The sequence below is a fragment of the Sus scrofa genome, chromosome 6 (assembly GCF_000003025.6).
Source record: "Sus scrofa isolate TJ Tabasco breed Duroc chromosome 6, Sscrofa11.1, whole genome shotgun sequence".
NCBI classification, from domain to species: Eukaryota; Metazoa; Chordata; class Mammalia; order Artiodactyla; family Suidae; genus Sus; species Sus scrofa.
The window spans coordinates 5,615,589-5,636,812 of NC_010448.4; the positions used below are offsets into that span (position 1 = coordinate 5,615,589).

The following is a 21,224-nucleotide window of genomic DNA, read 5'->3' on the forward strand; positions in this document are numbered from 1 at the left end:
CACCGTTCCCTGTGTTACTGCTCCTGCTCATTCAACTTCTTAGCCCCTGGCCGGGCCCACTAGGCATTTGAGTTTGCAACCTCTGTTGTAGAACAAAGCTTTTCAAGCAAAGAAGTCTCCTTGTTATGAGTCTCTAGTTACTTCGCGTAATAGTACCCATGGCTATGTGCTCCTGGCTTTGTTGCAGTGTTGGTCATGTGACTAAGCACTGGCAACGAAGGAGGGTGGCAGGATACTCACCCCTCAGCCAGCCCCTGGATGCCCTCTCTTATCCATCGAGGAAAACAGAAAGGAAGGCCTTGCAAGGTGGGGGAGTCATCCCACAGAAAGAGCGCAGAAAGCAGTCACTGCTTAAGGGACAAGCACCTGTGAGAGTTTCTTTGTTGGAAACTCCACCTGCAGCATGCGCCCCAAAGATCAGGGGTTGTTTGTTACAGCAACACTTGGCCAGCCATGCACTAAACTTGGAAGGGCCCAGGGCAGACGGTTTTTCTATCCCACAGCACTGCAGGCTATTCCAGAGATCAGAGAGAAATGGCAGAACTGAAGAAAAGCTTAACACAACTGTATTTGAGGCAGCCGTAAATAAAAAGAGAGAAACTTCTTGCCACAATAATTATCTCAGCAGGCTGTGAACAACCTCGGATCTCATCCTCTCTTAAGTCAGCTTCAAAATGGTATTTTCCAAAAGAACTCACTAGTGTCTCCTGGTCCCTTGTTGTTTTCCTTTCACTGACTCACTCGCTTTTTGCTATTAGGGTAGATGGACAGTTACTTTATCCTTGCCACGAAAACACCTCTGGGTTACTCCTGTCAGAGTCAGTCTCCTGGAATCAGTGCGGAGGGGCTTAGATTGGCCGGGAAGAAAGGCTACTATCTCTGACTTGCAGGATATAGAAATGTTACAGCAATGTATTTGATTGATACTTTATCCTTCCAGGGACCAAAACCCCAGAGTCCTGGAAGGGCTTATAAAGGCACACTGCTTACAGGGACAGTACAGAGAAAAGAAGCGCTTAAAAGACACAGACACAGACACAGACACACACACACACATATCATTATGTTCACTACGAGTGTCAGTTCGTGTCATCCACACCCCCCTTGAGTCTGTCCTTAAAATACTTCTGGCGTTTTACAGCCTCTGGACACAGAATACCAGCCACCTTTTTGGCTATGAATGTAACACACTTACTTAAAGTGGTTTTGTGAATCTTGGGAAGATAAAGGGGGAGAATACTTCCAGTCTGGCCAGTTCTATTATCGCCTGCATTCACAATTTGAGACCAACATTCGAGGCCTTACGTCTAATTGATTGCTACTTGGTATCTTTCCCTTGAATTATTAAAAAGGAAGCTGCGTATATCTGGAAAAGCATGGGACAAAAAGCCAAAACTAACCTAAGCCTGAATTCTGGCTATGCAGCCATTTGTCTGACTTTAGGCAAACCATGAACAGCCTCTATGTTTTCTTTGACTGAGCATAACATCACCTATGCATATAGTTACCAGGGGACTCTAGAGAGATAATGCAAAAAGAAAGGCTATCAGGTAGACAGAAAAATGGTCCCCAACAGATGCCCTCAGTCTAATCCCTGGAACCTGTGAATATGTCAGATTACATGAAAAAGGGGAATTAAAGTTGAAAATCACCTGACTCAGAATAGAGTGATTATCCTGGACCCAATGCAACCACAAGGATCCTTGCAAACAGAAGAAAGAATTGAAGATTTAAAGGAAGAGCTGTGACAGTGAAAGCCAGGTCATGGTGATGTCATGTAAAAAGGACTCAACCTGCCTTCGCTGGTTTTGAAGGTGGAGAAACGGGTCACCAGCCAAGGAATGCAACAGACCTTGAGAGGGTGGAAAAGGCACATAAAAAGGATTTCCCCCTGGAGTTTCCCAGAAGGAATACAGCTCACCTGGCACCCTGATTTTGGCTCAATGACACTCATTTTGGTCTTTTGACCTTCAAAACTGTATAGGAATCCATGTGTTGCTTTAAGTTGGTAGGTGGGTGGTTAAGTTGTTACAGCAGCCATAGGACCCTCATACAGTTACCATAGTATTGGCCCCATAGTAGATACTCAGAAAATATTGGTTTCCTTTACTTGTTTTTTCTAAGATATAAATATAATTTGGGCAAACCAATGGAAAGGGAAACTAAGGTAGGGAGGAAGAGAGGGAAGATGAAAAAAGGGTCATGAGATTGGAACCCTTGGACAAAGCCATCAGAAAATCGTGACATAGAAATAACTGCCTACACGCTCCATTCCTGAGCATAAACAGGCACAGTGTCTTTACTTTCGTTTGAGGAATTGTTCCTTGGAAATGATGGGGTGTTTTGACCTGCTGTTATAACAAAGTGGCTGGCTTCTTCTTCTTATTTTTTTCCCTTCAATTAATTCCCTTAATCAAAACTTGAAATGTCTATTATCTTCCAGACCCTGGGATAGATTCTAGAGATGAAGAAATAAATAAAGCCCTTGATAAACTTATTATCGAGAAGGAAAGGCACACACGCAGGCATATAATATAACATAATATAATACACACAATATAATTTTCTATATATTAAGAATTAGGAAGTAGTTCAAAGCAAAGATTCTTGAACTGGTCTACCTGAGTCCAAATTCCAGTTTTACCACTTAGTTGCTGTGTGGCCCTGGGCAAATTATTTAATTCCTCTGTGCCTTAGTTTCCTCCTTTGTATAATACAGCCAATATTTGCAGCTATCCTTATTGATCATGAGGTTCAATGAGATAACATAAGTCAAAAGGTTTAGGACTGGAATCAAGCTCACAATAGGTACTGCATGCTACCCACTGTTCTCATCATTTGTATTTATATAGAGGAATGTGTATTAAGTGTTATGAAACAACATACTCTTTGGATAAGAATAGGAAACAGGACCATGTCACAGATAAAGCCATACTGGAAAGATGATTGACATTTTTCAAGTGGCAAAATATAAAAGACGACTCCATGCAGGGGTCTGGGAAATGCAAACACTAAGGCATGCCAGGTGAAGAAACAGGGAACAATTTTACAGGGAAAACAAGCTCTGGGTTGTTTTCAAGATTATTTGAAAATGTTTTGTTGTCTAAAAGAGGACTGAATTGACCAGGCATGTCCTCATTGAGTCTGGATAAAACAAACCCAAAAAATAATTCACTTAGTAAAGTCAACATCTTTGTCTAAATAGAATTATTTTTTCACTCTTAAGATTGTAAAGTTAATCAACTAGACAACTGGAAATTTTTTTTAAAAAAATAGTGTTTTGTAAAAATTCTAGCTAATGCAAAATTAGGAAGACTTCATTTGCTGGCTCTTAGTGGAAACTAGAGGCTGTGCTGGCCCTAAAATTGCTGGTGTTTGTGTCTACTTATGAAATGTTGGTAATTAAATTAGTTCCCTAAATCAATGAAGGAGGCCTTATGTGACTTACTCAGGTGAGCTTTAGCAGCCCCAGGAAATGGAGTTGAGCAAATAAGAAACACTCACCGTGTTCTAGGACTGGAGGCTTAGTTTGGTCTACATATAACACCCTAGTTCAATGGTGATAACAAAGAGGCTTACTAAATGCATAGGTGTAGGATTTTAGGATTTAGCTCATAAAAGATCAGGTCCTGAATCCATCACCTTGTCCAACCTCCTATCTCCATCACTGCTGCATCAGACACCCCCTGAGAGCTCAGACTTGCCCTGCAGAGCATCTGCAACTTTTTCACATTCTTCTTTGGGGCTTGCTCCTATACTATGGGAGCCTGGTTAATGCAAGGCCAAGTGAAGTGGGAAATTCAGAGGAGATAATGTTCCCAGGACAGCCTTTAGTGTTGGCCTTGATGCTAGAAAGTGGCAGCTGATTAAATGCCCCACCTGCCTTCTTCCAGAAAGATTCCTCTGAGAGGCACTCCCAAGTCACCCAGAGGTCCCAGAGGGTTGAGCCCATGCTGTCCACACTAGTGACACCAATGACACCTTGCTCTTTCCCTCTACCCCCGCCTCCCCCTCCTGCCCCTCACTCCTGTTTCCTGGGTCACCTCCCAAAGGACTACTTATATCTAGTCCTTTGTCTCAGGCTCTCTAGGGGAACCCCAAATAAGATAAGCCCCATGTATTAGTTACATATTGCTGCTATAACAAATCACCACAATCTCACTGGCTTAAAAATATTGTATTATCTTACAGTTCTAGACACTGGAAGTCTGAAATGCATCCACCTGTGATCTTCCCTCAGCAGGGTCCCATTTCCTTTCTGCTCCCAGTTCTTCTAGACCATCTATGTCCTTTAACTCATGGTCCCCTCCCTCCATCTTCAGAACTGGCAGCACAGCACTTTCTTAACTCTCTCCGTCTCTCTTCTTCCATCACTATATTGCCTTCTGTTTCTGACTCCTCCAGCATCCGTTTTATAAGAATGGCTGTCACTGTTGCAGACTTCCCTGGGTAGTCCAGGTAACAGTCACATGTTCTAGGAATTAGGACCTGAATGTGTCCAGGGGACCATTATCAGCCTACTACCAACTCAAGAGTAGCTTATACAAGGGAAGGAAAAAGTTCTATAAATATAATTTCACTTGAAAATATCCAAGAGGAACCTATGTCCGTCAATGAATGAACTGATAAAGAAGATTATGTGTATGTGTATATATAATACAATTATATAAATATTTATATATTTATTTATGACTATTAATCTGCCATGAGAAACAAAGAAGGAAAACCTGCCATTTTCCACAATCTGGATGGAACTAGAGGGCATTATGCTGTGTGGAATAAGCCAGACAGTGGAATAAGACAAACGCTGCATAGTATCACATATATGTGGAATGTAAAAAAAAAACAACAGTCAAACTCATAGAATGAATAGAAAAGTACTGTTTGGAGGCTTGAGTGTGGGGAAAATAGAGAGATGTCGTTTGGTGGCGGTTCTCTCTGAGGGTGGAACTCAGATGTTCTCACGCACAAAAAGAGAAGGGATAGGTATGTGAGATGATGGATGTGTTAACCAACTGGATGGGGCGGGGATCCTTCCAATGTGCATGTGTGTCAGGTCACTCTTTCAAGTGCTTAGAATTTTATCAGTTACACCTCAATAAAGCTGAAATAACTACAGCTATCTATCTATCTATCTATCTATCTATCTATCTATCTATCTATCTATATCTCCAAGAGAACGTCACCCCACAATCACCCACATTCCTGGCAACATTTCCCTGAAATCAGAAAAATCAAAACGGAGACTCCACTGATGGTCAGTAGTTACATATCTAGGCCGGTTGTTGTGTCAATTTAACAACTAACTCTGACCTTTTCTTGCTCAGAAATAATTATCAGATCCAGCCTGGCCTTGCTGTGAAGTGGAACATTTTATTCTAACCGTGCAGCTCTCAACACTTTCTTCTCTACCAGACGTTAGACAAGATGTCAGATGTGTCATCACACTGGAAGGTTTTTATTAATTATCTTTCAGAGGCAAAGTCCTTTTTGTAATTTATTTTTTCACACCAGGAAAATTCTTCTATTGAACTTAATGTCTATCTTATTAAATTATTTTTTTCTTCTAAAGTTTCTCACTTTGAAAAGTTCCAGAAGAAAAGAAATAAACCCAGCAAAAACTGGTGTCAGTCAAGGAATTTGGGTGTTAAGCAGAACCCCTCATAGCCTCCATTGGCATAGACTATAATATGCATCTTTCTTTAAAATCGAACTGACTAATTAAGGTACAGTAAGAAAAGTTTCTCCAAATTCTCACCTGCCTGAGTCTGAATGAATTACAATGACTGTTCCTTACATGCCAGTTAACCATATTCCCAAGGACTCATTCATTGATAAGTAACTTTTATTGAGTGCTTATTATGCGTCAATACTAAGACAGACAAAAATGAGTGAAACAAAGCCCCTGTTTTAGGAACTCAGAGTACAATAGGAAGGATTGAAGCCTCCATATGCCGCGGGTGTGGCCCTAAAAGGAAAAAGGACAAAATAAAAAAAATTAAAAAAAGGAAGGATTAATATGTAGATACATACTTTACAAAACACAACTATAAGAATGGAGTATAACATAGTAGAAAAATTAAAAAAAAAAAAAGAACAGAACTCAGCGTTGGGGTATGGGGTGGGAATAAAGTCACTAGGAAACCACTGTCCTAGACATCAATTTGGTTGTTGCTTATTTATCTTTATGTTTTAAACAGAAGATGCACAGAAGGAAGGACTGGAAATACCATCATCCCTGAACTCCCTCTTCAGAGCTGCTACTCACTAGGACTCAGACGTCTCAAGTGGAAAACATGAAAGAATTCCCAATGATGAAAAAATTCCTAACATCTTTGAAAACAACTTTATTTTTTTAAAAGGCAAGAATTCTTGAGAAGATCGGAACTAGAAAATAATCTAAGATGCAACTTTTTTCTGCTCTGTATTTCCAGAGTGGCAACCAATACAGTAATATAATGTCTAAGTGGAAGACAACGGGGTCTCAGGTTTCAAGGGAGAAAGAGGGGGGGCCTTCCAGCGATGAGGAACACCGAGGGGAATCCTGGTAAGTGCTCAACAGCCAGCTCCCCAAGAAAGAAAGGCCTTGATGTGCACTGTTTGCCACTTTCCATGGTGTTAATACTCCCACCATGGCCTATTTGGAGCTACCAACATGAAGTCCCTGGACGCAGAGGTGGGAAGAGACATGCACAGTTGGCTCTTATGAGCTGAGCAGCTCCAGCCCAGCACTGGGTGTGCCAGTTCCGGATCATGGGTCACTGGGGCCAAGAACTTGCCTGGACTTGCCTGGATTTTGGCAGGGCCTTTACAACATGAACCATCATGACACCAAGGTGACATTTTATAGTCAAGGATGGGCTTACATTACACATGAATTAAAATGGCCTGGAAAACCCTAACTAATAGAGCAAAATGGCCCACCACAGTTTGATTTTACAGGAAGAGAAGATACAATGAATCCTTGATTCATGACCATGTGTTATTTAAATATTGCTTTTGATCTTTTATCCAGAATCCTAGCTCAAATGATCAGAGATCATCCTGTCTTCTGACATAATTAGGGAGCTGCTGCTTGGCTAAGCTGGAGGATAATCAATTTGACCTTGAAAGTTTGTCTATAGTCAGGACACAGACATGGTCAGGGCACAGACATGGCGGCCAGAGTAGTGTCTCCCTTGTTACGCAAACATCACCTACAGACTTAGTTCAAGGACAAATGAGCTCTAACAGAGAGGGTGCAGATTATGACGGCCAGCAGGCCCCACATGGCCACTATATTTGTTAATGGCCTTTAGTTCATGGATTAATTGCTAACACTTAAATATCAAGGATTTTCGTTAAGTACCTGGGTTTGACACAGCCCTGGGATTGGAGTCAGACAGAACAACACTCCACGCGGGGGAAGGATAGCCTCCTGATGGGCAGAACTTCATCTGCCTTTTGTTTTCCCAGTTGTGCTCTTACTTTTCCTAAATTAAATTTAAAAGTGATTTTTGGTTTGCATTCATGTCTTAGATGCGCTTTCCATATGCCCAGGCCTATTTATTCTTTTCCGTTACTTTCCTGGGCTCCCCGAGAACCTGAGCTTTCCATTCTTCATCCACTAATATTCCTTGAGAAAAGGTCTCCCTTGAATGGGTTGCAGAGGAGTCACCTGTGTTGCAGTGAAACTACAGCCACCATAAAAAAGTCTCCAATATTCTCCTCGTGAAAGCGCCTCCATATTTACTATCATCTCTGTTCCAGGGAGCTGCATCAGCCTGGCCTGTTACTCAAGTTCACATTTTTTCAGAGCACCAGGCCCTCCTCTTAGCCCTCTTGTTCAAGGGTACAGACACTACAGGGTAATAAAAGTGGCTTATTGCTGGTTTCCAAAGACTGAGGCCTTCCCCTCCCTCAGGCTCACGGCAGTGTCAAATGATCACCTCCTCTCCAACCTCTGCAATGAGCAGGAGGCGTCTCCCACCTGCTTCTCACCAAAAACAAACAAAAAAAGCATATCTAGATCTACACACACTAAGTGGCAAACTCCCTCATGATCATTACAGCATCACGTTTAGGTGTAGATGAGCCAGTCTCTAGTCCCCATCGGGCAACTCTGCATCGGGTTTGGGACTGAGAAGAAAAGAAACATCTGAGTGGAAATAGTTTGAAAAGGACCTTATATTTTTTTTCTCACATCTTATTTGAGTCCCAAAGTTCAATTACCTGAAGTTTCATGAAATCAGTTCTTGGGATATTTTCCGTTCAAGCTGGATTAATGCAATAGTCAAAGTTTCTGCAAATCCTACTACTCTTTCAAAGTAAGTTTGAATCTTCTAATGGAAAAGTCAGTATATCTTCCTGGTAGTAAAACTTGGAGAAGTGATTTTATTCACAAATTATACCATGTAAAATATGATCATATGTAAGGTCCCCACACTAGGCTGGCCGACTACACGAGCGTCTCTCTAGATAGTCAGACCTCAGCTACAGACTTGGTTCTAAGGGTGAATAAGCTGAAGCACAGCAGTGCCTGCCGATGTGATGACCACAGGCCCCACCGGACACTCGAGCTGTTAAATCGCCAGCAAGGCCAGCATCTGAGTGAGAAGTGCTGAGGGCCAGGACCAAGGCAGAGGGAAAGGGCCTGGGGAAGAGGGAAAGCTAGGTCCCAGCAAGAGTGACCCGCCCTGGTTTCCCTGGGACTCTCGGGATTTACCCATGAAGTCCCACATTCCAGGAGACACTTTAGTCCCAGGTATCCCAGCCCCAGCAGGAAACTGACATCATACTCAAACTGAGTCATGTGGGGAGAGGAGGATACAGCGAGTAGCGAAAGGATGGCCAGGGTTGGGGAGCAGGAACGCAGGGCAGAGGGCAGCAAACCAGTAAGAATAGGACACCTTTGTCTCATCTAAACCTGAAGGTAGAAGAAAGGAGATGGTTTCCAGACCCAACAAAGAGAGGTGCATGGAGGGGCCTGGGATGAGCTGTGACCCCCCCCGGAGGGACACTGCGGGCTTACTCTCCTCCCTCCTCTGAGCTCTTGCTGGAGTGCCCACTGGCTAAATCACTGACTGGTAAATCACAGCCCACAGGCCAAAGCCAGCCCAATGCTTGTCGCTTGTTTCAGACAGGCTGGAAGATCCACGTCCTGCCAGCTCTGCCTTCACACTACAGTGGCAGAGTTAAGTCCTAGAGCAGACACCTGATGTCTCCCAAAGCCTAAAATATGTATTATCTGGCCTTCTAAGAAGAAGTTTGCAGACCCCTGGGCTAGGCCCGCTGAAAGCCAGAGAGCAAGGGAACTCGACTTGGGCAGAGGGCAAGTGCAAAAGGGTAAGGAGTGGGCTTGGAGGGGCCGATGAAGCTGCCTAGCACACTCCTCCCTTGTGGCCCCGTGATTTGCTTTTTTTTTTTTTTACAGCCAGACCTATGGTATATGGAGGGTCCCAGGCTAGGGGTCAAATCAGAGCTGCAGCTGCCGGCCTACACCACAGCTCACAGCAACGCTGGATCCTTACCCACTGAGTGAGGCCAGGAATCGAACCCACATTCTCATGGATGCTAGGCGGGTTCGTAACCAACTGAGCCACAACAGGAACTCCTTCTTCCCTGTGATATTAATCACAAAAGTGGAGAACCACTGGGAGAATCTAGGCCAGAAAGTTGAAAAGAGAGGCACCCCACAATTACCCCCAGTAAAAACAAAATCATGAGCTTCTTAAGCAACCATCCATGAACCAGCTCTTTTTGAATTAGGTTCCCGCAGAGAAGGTATAATTGTGGAAAGATGGGATTTGAAAAGCCCAGGGGCACTCTGCCTTTTCACAATAGTATTTGAGTGAATTTTCTGAAAGTTTGATATTAAAAAAAAAGTTCTTTCAACAGCCAAAGAAAACGCTGTTAATTAGTAAACAAGAGGGATATGGGGGTTTAGTTTATTCTTTGGGACAAGAGTAACTGCACATTTCATAATAATTCTCAGTATCCATGTGACAAATAGTAACTGATCACTTATGACCTGCCAGTCCTGTACTACCTACCGGAGACAACACAGTAAGCAAGACAGATACATTTTCTGACCCTCATGGAGCTTAATTCCAGTGTAGGAGATATCAATGTACAAGTAAAAAAAAGTATGGAGGATGATTTCAGAATGATAAATTCTATAGAGAAATGAACCCTGAGTGATGGGGTGGGGAGAAGGGCATTTATCAGAATGATGAATTCTACAGAGAAATGAACCCTGAGTGATGGTGTGGGGAGAAGGACTGTAGGCAGTGGTTGGAAAGCGTCTTTGATGAGAATGATGAGGCCTTGGTCTTGCCAGGCTGAGGGAGGTGCCTTAGAGGCAGAGGCAGCAGCAAGCTTGAAGGAAAGGCTTGGCTGCAGGGATGAGCCCAGGGATGGAGGGCAGGCCAGGGAGGCTGAAGGATGGCACAGTGGATGACGTCAGAGTTAGGTGAGGCTTATGGCCTTTGATGCTGTGCAAAAAGAAATTCACGCAGCAGGTCTGGGGATGCAGCTTTGCAATGGTCTGCTTGCCAGGTTGTCCCACGGCTGGCATCTGGGAACTTGGATTTCTGGACAGTTCCCACCAGCCAAACTGATTAGAGTGGCTCCCTGTGCCTAAACTGTTTGCACCAACAGTGGGGGTTTATGCTGAGCTCATCCTTCTGGAAGCCTGGAATTTTGCTACATACCAGGTTGAAGGAGCCCATGGCACCAGCACCCAGTACAAACCCAAGGCACTCAGTCTCTAGTGAGCTTGTCTGGTTGGCAACATTTCACACGTGTTACCACAACTCCGAGCTGGAGGAATGCTCATCCTGGACCCTCGGGGAGGGGACTCCTGTGCAGGTTCCCCTGACTTCACCCCATGCACTTTTCCCCTTTGCTGACCTTGCTGTGCCTCCTTTCCCTGTAATAAATCTTAGCTATGGGCACGATTACATCCTGAGTCCTCCGAGTCCTCCTTGGGGGTTGCAGTGGAGTGGTCTTGGGGCCTCTGGACACAAAGGGCAGTATTTCATTCATTTTCTCTGATCCAGAGCCCTGGGGAAGCACTTTACATAAACTTTCCCATGTAATCCTCACCACAGTCTCTGAGCCTGGCGACACCTCCCCGTTAGCAGCACCCCCACTTTATAGATGGAGTTCATTAAGATGCCGAGCGTTTCCACACCTCGCCCAAGGTCACGCGGCTGGGCCTGACAGAGAATCCAAGTGGTTTAACTCCCAATCCTATGATTTGCCCTCTGGGCTCATCCGCAGTATGCACACAGCCTGCAGAAAACTCGGGGATTTTTTGCATATTTGTTTGACTTCTACCAAAACGGTCCACTCATTTTAAGACTTTAATCTATTTTATCATGAGATGCTCCAGCAAAGCTCATTCAAGCTCCACCTCTCAATCCTGATAGTGATTTTGAGCCTTTGTTGTAAGAGAGACTATTAAGATTTGGCAATAAGATTCTTCAAGGGTGATAAATATCCCTTCAAAGGGACTACATATCCATTGTCTGAATAACTCTGTCCTAAAAATGAAAGTCACACTTGGGGAATGGAAGGGTGGGTTATGAAAATGTAAATTAGAATAACTTTATTGGCTGAGGTGAATCCAGCTCATCTTGTCACAAAGAAGTATGAGTCTGGTAGGTCCCCACTAAGCCAAGCCTGAGGTGTTACAGAACGTGCGCATGTGGCATCAGGTGCCTCAAAACGGAGGGTGACGTCTGCTGTTCAAAGCAGGCAGCAGAAAATGCTGAGATGCTAGTAATTTCTTTACACTGGAAATTATTTGTATACAGTTGGGCAAAAGAAAAAAAAAAAAAAACTCTTTAGGTCTGACTTCCTTTGTTATCAGTGTTTCTCAAAGTGGGTTGCATGTACCACTGCAGTCTGTAAGATAATTTTAGGCAGGACACTCAGATGAACTTTTAAAAAAGTTTTTTGATAATGACATTTTATTTTAATGTTTGCCTCCTGTTTAGAATAACCAGTATTGATTTTCCGTTTATGGTAATGACAGGTAATGTCCTTCCTTAATAATATTTATGCCAAATACGAAATTGATTTAAATAAAAGTAAACATGAAAGAGAATGTAGGTCTATAAAAATATATACACGGAAGAGTTAAGTGGGCGAAACCCTGAACTGGATAACTGGTCTGGGAGGATGGGCAGACAGGGAATTTCAGCCAAAGGCAGGAAGAGTGGGAGGAAAGCAGGTATCCGTCAGAACCAGAGAAAGGGAAGCCCTGCTAAATTTTGCATTAGTGTCATCTCTGGACCAGCAGGCTCCCTGTGACCTGGGAGCTTACTGTAAACGCAGATTCTCAGGCGCCCCCCAGACCCACTGAGTCAGAAACTCTGGAGGGAGACCTGGTAATCTGTGTTTCCACAAGCCCTCTGGGGCGGGGGGGTCCAATGCCCACGCATGTTTGCGACCCACAGCATGAGACGATCCACCAATCAATTGCTCACTCATTCACTCATTAAACGCAAATGAAGCACCTTCTACACACAAGGCTCAAGTTCATACTCAAGCCCCTGGGAAGCCACAAAGGAAGAAGACATTTCAACATTTTACTAACAATGCAGGGCACATGCTGTGAGTGAATCATGGTGAATTCTGACAAGCAAAGCCTGAGCAAATGGGTGTCTGCTGTACGCAGAGGCTCTGGGGCTTGGAGCATGATCTCCCGGGATGTGTTTGCGGGGGGACGGGGGAGACTCCCTGGTGTGACCAAGACATATATTCATTTTATTGTCATAGACTGATCGAGCTGATGAAACTCTGGCCAAGAATTAAACGTCCTTGGTTTGCTGGAGGCAAGCGTGCATATAGATTGATCATCAGAGCAGGGCAGTTCTGGTCTCCTCCTGTGTGTGAGCTGAGACCTTCAGAGCCTGGGGAAACTTCTGTCTGGGGACCGAGAGTGACGAGGCCACTGGGCAGCTCTGCCGTGGCAGAGTAATTCCTCACGGTTTAGGATCTCAGGGCTACATCCGAGGTTATAGTCCTTGTGGGCCAGCTGAGTGGAAGTGGGTTAGGAAATGACAGAGCAAGAGTAAGGGCAGAACAAGGAACATCTTGGCTCATCCGGTTACGGTGACTGAATTCACTTTGCTCAGGAAACTGGCTAGGTGGGGCATGGGGGCGGGTCAGAATGCAGCCTCTGCATTCACAGGTGGGGCAGCTGTGGAGTTTAAATCCAGAGACTATGTGACCTTGAAAAGAGAGAAGAGATGGAAATTTATACCGCACTTTCTCCGAATGTAGGAAAGAGCATAATATATATGTTGAAATGGCGCTGCTTTAGACATAGCAGGCTAAAGAAAATATATTACAACAAATGTTACCTGTTTCCTTTTACTCCTATTAATGTGGCTACCAGCAAAAAATTGTGCTTGTGGCTTGGATTAGATTTCTGTTGGACAGTGCTGCTCCAGAGCAGGGGTCTGCTAACTTTTTCTCAAAAGGTCAGATAATAAGTATTTTAGTCAGGCTTTGTAGACCACATGGAGGCAAAATGGAGGCTATCATGTAGGTACTTAAATAAGCTATTTAAAAATATAAAAGCCAATCTTAGCTTGTGGCTTCAAGCAACTAGGTAGCAGGCTGGATTTGACCCACGGATGACAGTTTGCAGATCTCTGTTCTAGAGCATAATGTGCCTCGAAACACCCAAAGCACAGCTGCATGGACCCAGCTGTCCACTGTGTGACCAGACGTATGTCAGGTGGACACAAACTGAGGCTCAGATCCAAAGTCAGTCAGCGGACAAGTTCATCTTCTCAATCACCAGGTTTCATTAGTGAAAGGCCTCTTTTTATTTTCTCCTTTTCTCATCTTTGGGGAGAGTCTTTCTTAGGGTTCCTTGACAATGTCAGACAGCCCTGACAGCATGCTTGGCCCCAAAGAGATGCTCTTAAAATGGATAACAAAAGGAATGCATAAGTGACTGGGGCTCCTGGCGGTTTTAAAATCTCTCTCTTGCTTCTCTTTCAGTACAAATGACCAAGGGTTATGTAGCTCAGCCTTCTAGTGCAGGCCCCTGCTTTTCACGCATGAAGCACTGACCTTTAAATTCATTTTGAAAGATACGAGCAGCCTGCCAGATTGGGGGGGGGGGGAGACCTCCAAGGGTCTAGTAGCAAGAATTGCATTCAGTGCATCAAGAGTTAATCCTCCCATGCGGAGGGTTATTAATATAGGAAGTACAAAGCAGTCATATCTATCTTCTGAAAGCAGACGAGCTGGCTAGCACTGAATTGGAGAAAATTATTATTTATTAAAAATGAGATAGTCACGGGTCAGTGACTAATCCTGATTGGGTTCAGAGACAATTCCCCACCCACCAGGCAAGTAATACATTTTTCAGAAAGGTATTTTGTTAAATACAAAGTGCCAATAACATTGTTATTCATCTGGTCTAAGCTTGCATGTAGGATCTTTTCACATTATAATGGCACCGACAGAGAAAAAAACCCTCACCGTGGTCATACCCCATTTTTCTCCTAAGTAGCCTGGTATTGTCAATGTGCTCAGAGCTGGGGCTTCCTTCAAGCCTTAGAGTGACTCAGGTATCCCCCAGAGACTATGGGACTGGAGTGGCTTGAAGACAGATGCCATCAGGTGCCCAGGTTGGCATACGGCTCTCCCCTCGAGAGGAGAACAGAGGAGGAACAGAGGGAATCATTTTCCATCCCCACTGATTGCAAAGGCAACACAAGGCCCTTGAGTGGTTAATAGAAAGGTCAGAAGGGATGCATTTGGAGCGTGTTTTGCAAAAGAAGAATTTGACAAGGCAGTGAGTCCATGGGGATCAGAATGATATGGCAAAAGGCTGTTGGTTTCTTGGAATGATTTTGAAGTCAAGCAGACCCAAATATGAATCTTTATGCCACCATTTAGTATCTATGCAGCTGCTACTGAGGCACTTTCTTCTCTAGGGCTAAAGTTTGGTTCATCTGTGATAAGGGCAGATAAGCTATTTTGTAGGGTCAGTGAAGAACAGGCATTAATGTGCTTATGCGTAAGAAGGAAGTGCTACCTAATAATTCATGTTATTAACACTTGAAATCGGAAATTCCAGGAAGTCAGAGATGTTTGGTTGCTATACAAATTAAAGCAGGTTCCTGGGAGATGGACCTGTGTCAACTGGCTTCTCACATCTGTTCTCCCTCTGCCTGCTCTCTGCAAATGCTACCACAACACACTGACTCATTTTAAGAGTAAGAAGGTGGAATTCCAGGATGGGAATTTTGTAGCAAATGTGTCATATCTTTCCAGCTCGCCCATGTAACAGACAATGCTAATCCATTGCTACATTTCTATCATATTGGCTGGATCCAACATCAGAATTATTCCCAACACAGTTTCCTGGCATCTACTGCCAAATAATTGGAGTTGTCATTTGAATCAAAATCTGCCCATCTTCCTTTGTGCAGTCAAATGTGTATACATACCATTTCAGTGGCTGGCAACTGGCAGATGATCAAGAAATTCATTTTCTTTCTATCCATTTGTGTTTTGGAATATACAGTTATTGTTTAGTGATGTCTGATTTAGAGGTATGAGCTTATTGTAACATGGCAATGTTATCAAAACAATTCATACGGTTATTTGTTTTGTTTCTTTGTGGTGGTAGTAACTGAAAGAGTATGAGATTTATGTTTCATGGTGAATCTTGCACATGATTTAAAAGTCTAATTATAACTGTAGATAGTGACAGCAGGCTCTACACAGCATATATATATATATATATATATACATATGTTTAGTAGACTGCATTTTCTGATTCGCATCTGGATTTTTGTAAGCATGTTGATAGACCGGGGGGGAGGGGGGGAAACAGAGGGAAGAGGAATATGAGGAGGAGGAGGAAGAAAAGGAGGTGGTAATGATGTTATACCCAAGTTGTAAACATCTACTTGCTCTAAAACACTTAAAACTGTGAGAAAGACAATGCAGTAATCAGGGTTGAAAGGAAAGCTCTCGACATTGCAAAACTTATTTTCTAACTGGCTTCATGTTCATAATTAATGGCTAATATTCTGCCATTTATAAGGAATTAAAATAAACAGTGGTTTAATGAGATTTCACTAGGCCACTTGCAAACAATCAAATCTCATTTTCAATATGCGAAAAATGTCTCCTTGACTCATAATGCATTTAGGGTCAACAGTAACATCTTCATACATAAAAGATTCCATGCTGCTTTTAAAGAAGAGGTAATTATAAGACAGGGGTCACACAGAAGGTCTAGGTTTTGTGTAACTTCTATTCTAATTAATTTATCATATGTGGGATTTTGCTTTGGCTTCCAAGTGTTGATCTTTTATAGCTACCACATTCCACGTGATAATGGGTTTTATTCCTTCAAAAGGTCATTCTTGATATAATTTCTCCGTTAACAGAAGGAACCTAGGAGCTTGGGTGTTCCTGTATGTCATTGCATCGCGAAAAGTCATTCGGCAAAGTCCTGGGTCTCTTTTGCCCTTAGATGTTATTTAAAAACCAAGAGGCCAAGGCATTTGAACAAAAGGTGAGAAATTCAATTAATCATTAGGAAGGTTGTCTTCACAATGGCAGCCCCAAGGAAGCATATGGATCAACAGAAATATTTGTAGCTGAAGAAGTATTTTCTCTTTCCCCTTCTGGTTTATAAGTGAGATGACCCAGATACGACTGTTATTTGGTCTTCTCTTTGTTTTGCGGCTGGTTTTCTTAGGGTGACATGATCCACAGCTGGGGTTCTCAACCCTTTCATCATCAAGAAACCTTTGTGTGGTTGTTTGGGTTGTTTCCTTCTGATGCTTCTCATTCTTTGAAAACCTGGGTCTTCCAAGTGAACTGCAGTTATTAAGTAATAATTATTTCATTTCCCAGGCCCCCCCCCAACTTAAAAGAAATCAAAGATGTACATAATTATCAAATAGAATTTGCTTTAAAGCAGAGAAGGTCGACGTCAGCCTAGCTCAGAATAAATGTATGAGTTCAGTCAAGATTTCTGTGATGCTGACAATTTGCAAACCCCAATCACTAACTGCAAAGAAGCCCCTGGACTGAGGCAACTCAAAACCATTGTGCATGCAGATGACATGGGATTTGTTTAAATGCAGATTCTGACTCAGTGGGTCTGTGATGGGGCTGAGAACCTGCATTTCTGCAAAAGTGTCCAGATGCTGCTGATGCTGCTGGTGCACTGACCACACTCTGAGATGTGAAGCTCCAGATAATAAGGGAGAGTAAAGAGGGAATTGGGTCACAAGATGCGGTCCAATCTCACCTCCAAGGAAGAGCTGTTAAGCACCTTCTGTATGCCAGGCCCATGAGAACACCATGCACATTTTTGTATGCAATATATTAATGGGGAAATACAGTAACATTTTTCCTTCAATGGTTCAAACCATATCTTGCCATATAAAAATTCTGTGCATTCCAGAAAAAAAAGCCAGACTATCTTTGGAATTGGAATTATTTCCACGGCTACTATCATATGCATATAATATTACTTTCACTGGCCTTCCTTCATAGCTGATTTACAGATTAACAAATGTTTACGTGCCAGATACCATGCTAAGCAGTAGGTATATGGTGCTTGAGAGAAACAGATATAGTCCATGCTCTCCAGAAGTGTCAAGGTAGAAAGACACTGGCAGGTAAGAATACAAAGAGCTACATAATTACATATATATACATATGTAAATGTATGTGTGTATATATGCATATATATGTATTTGTGTAAAGTGTATATATAAACATATATATAATGTAATATATATGAATACATAAAGAGTGCTAGGAAAGAAGGGAGTGTGTTGTCTCATCTGCTTAGTGCTCCAGTCCTCACTCAATTACAAGCAAATGCAACTAGCTCCTCTTCTTCTAGAACATTCATTGCGCCATGCACTGTTTCTGACCCAAACAACACTGCTCGCTTGCTGCTCGTGGGGACTCCAAAGGTTGGTGAGGAAGGAAAGATGCCCACTTCCACAATTACTGCTCAAGACTTAGTGTGGTGCGTGCATAACAAAGCCTAGCATGGTGTCTCTCACAAAGCCGGCATTCAAGGAGACCCCTCTGAGAGACTGAACGAATGGAGGCGTCCACAGGTACAAGAGCAAGTGTGTTCTGCGTAGGGACAATCTGAAAAGGTGCCGCACAGTGGCCCTCATTCGCCTTCCGTGCAGAGCATGGTCACCATCCAATTCTCAGAAACTCCGCTCTTTTGGGGGAAAAAAAAAAAGTGATAATAACATTTTCCTCAGAGGATTGTTGTGGGGATTAATAAGATAATATCTATGAAAGGTTTACTCCACAGCTTGGCAAATGGTGAATATTCAGTAAGTGAAACTGCTGGTTACTCTTAACCTCATCTTTATTATTATTTTCCTAATGATTACTATAGAAGTGGCATATGATACAGACCTCAAAGGAGATGAAGGATTTTGACACATGGAGATGATGCGAAGGGCTCTGCAGAGAAAACAAGTCTTTAAGAATCAGATTATTGCCTACATATTCAATAAATATGCCACTGGTTATTTGTGTTTGCCAGGGAATTAGGTGAAGATTAATTAATATTTATAAAGTATTTTGATATCCATGTAATATCTCGTAAGCAATTAGTTCTGTAACACAAAGCCAAATCCTTTTACATACCAAACAATGTAAAACAAACCAAATACAGCTGTGTAAGAAGGAACAGAATTTCATTAACTCCTATTGTAGGAAATATGCAGCCAGTTGAATTTTTTCCCCCTTTTAGTAATTTGCTTGCTGATTTTCTCTGGCTTCCTAGTACATTTTCCCGCCTTACCCCCTGCAGCCCCAAATCAAATTATTTCCTCTTGAGCAGCAGTGAAAACAGAAGTGGGATGAAGGCAGAGGCAATTCTGGCCTCTCCTGCCTGGGCAGTGTTCTGAGCCCAAGACTGCAGAGGTGGTTTTACAGGGAGGCAAGCAGGGCTCCCAAAGGACATATTTCTAATCCATCACCCTAGTCAGGTGGTGTTAAAGGTGCTATGTCCCCCTGGTCTAGATCTTGGGCTCTCTCCAGTCCACGTGTGCATGCATGTTGACTCGACTGGATTCTCCCAACCCTCCTAATGGTTTGCATGTACCATCCTTACTTTTGGACAGTATGTTGTTACATAACCATCAATCTCTTGTTCCCACCTTTTACTAAAGATGAAAATTTCTAGCCTACAAATCCCAAGCCTGCGTTCACTGCGAAAGCTTATGATCCATGAAACTTTATTTAAAAAACCTCATCCATGAATCAGATATAAAAAAAAGTTACTGCAAATAGCCAATAACACATGAAAAGGTGCTCAACATTGCCAATCATGAGGGAAATACAAGTCAAAGCCACAATGAGAAATCACCTCACACTTGTCAGAATGCTTATTATCAAAAGCCTACAAGGAGTTCCTGTCGTGGCGCAGTGGTTAACCAATCCGGCTAGGAATCATAAGGTTGTGGGTTCGATCCCGGGCCTTGCTCAGTGGGTTAAGGATCTGGCGTTGCCGTGAGCTGTAGTGTGAGTCACAGACGAGGCTTGGATCCTGCGTTGCTGTGGCTCTGGCATAGGCTGGTGGCTACAGCTCCAATTAGACCCCTAGCCTGGGAACCTCCATATGCCATGGGAGCGGCTCAAGAAAAGGCAAAAAGACCAAAAAAAAAAAAAAAAAAAAAAAAAAGAGTCTACAAATATCAAACATCATCAAGGATGTGGAGAAAAGGGAGACCGTGCATATTGTTGGGAAGAATGTAAATTGGTGCAGTCACTGTAGAAAAATGGTATGAAAGTTTCTCAAAGAACTAAAAATAAAACCACCATATGACCCAGGCATTCCAATTCTGAGTAGACATCTGAAAAAATAAAAACAATAATCCAAAAAGCTATATGCACCCCAATGTGCATAGCAGCATTACCAACATGGAAACAAGTGTCCATCAACAGAAGAATAAATAAAGAATATGTGGTATGCATGCCACAAACACACACACACACACAGACACACACACACACAGTGAAATATGATTCAGCCATAAAAAAGGAAAGATTTTTGCCATTTTGCCATTTGCAGCAATATAGATGGACTTGGAGGACGATATGCTAAGTGAAATAAGTAAAACAGAGAAATATAAACACTGGATGATGTCACATGTGAAATCTAAACAAATACAATAAATTAGTGGATAAAACAGAAAAGAAGCACACTCACAGGTATGGAGAACTAACTAGTGGTTACTGAGGTTGGGGGAGGGACAATACAGAGGGTGGGGGAATAGGAGGCATAGCTTCTCTCTCACTCTTGCACCCTCTTTCTAGATGTAGCTCCACACCCGTTTCTGGGATGGTTCTGAAAGTCTTATCCTAGTGGAAGACTTTCTCATCAAACACAAACAAACTAAACTACCAGACTAAATCCATCCAGAAATGCATCCTCTTTCACCTCTCAAGATAGGATGACCAACTGTCTCTGTCCAGGCCTGAAAGGTTTCCAGGATGCAAGACTTGCAGTACTAGGAGTGGGGAAGTCTTGGACAAACCAGGATGGTTGGTTACTTGACTATTCTCTCACCTCCTAAGGTGGAGTATCCTGTCTCCATCAAGGGAGACAAATGTGATGATGAGCAAACTGGAGGTACAGGCTCCATGCTGCACCCACATCCACCCAGCCACCCCTAAACCATAAAGCCTCACAAGTATTCCCCGCCCCCCTTATCCATCACTATTCTGTTCAAATAACCCAACCTAAATCTGGACCATCCCCTTGGAGTAAAAAGGGCACTGATGCTGAGGATCTTTTTTTTTTTTTTAATTATTTTTGTTAATTATTTTTTTTTCCCGCTGAACAGCATGGGGATCAAGTTATCCTTACATGTATACATTTTTTCACCCACCCTTTGTTCTGTTGCAATATGAGTATCTACACATAGTTCTCAATGCTACTCAGCAGCATCTCCTTGTAAATCTATTCTAAGTTGTATCTGATAACCCCAAGCTCCCGATCCCTCCCACTCCCTCCCCCTCCCATCAGGCAACCACAAGTCTTTTCTCCAAGTCCATGATTTTCTTTTCTAAGGAGATGTTCATTTGTGCTGGATATTAGATTCCAGTTATAAGTGATACCATATGGTATTTGTCTTTGTCTTTCTGACTCATTTCACTCAGGATGAGAGTCTCTAGTTCCATCCATGTTGCTGCAAATGGCATTA

At 42.9% G+C, this 21,224-nt stretch overlaps 1 protein-coding gene across 1 annotated transcript in view; it reads right to left on the reverse strand.

Annotated features, from left to right (window-relative positions):
* CDH13 (cadherin 13, H-cadherin (heart)) overlaps positions 1-21,224 on the reverse strand; it is a 1,022,437-nt gene that overhangs the window by 805,837 nt on the left and 195,376 nt on the right.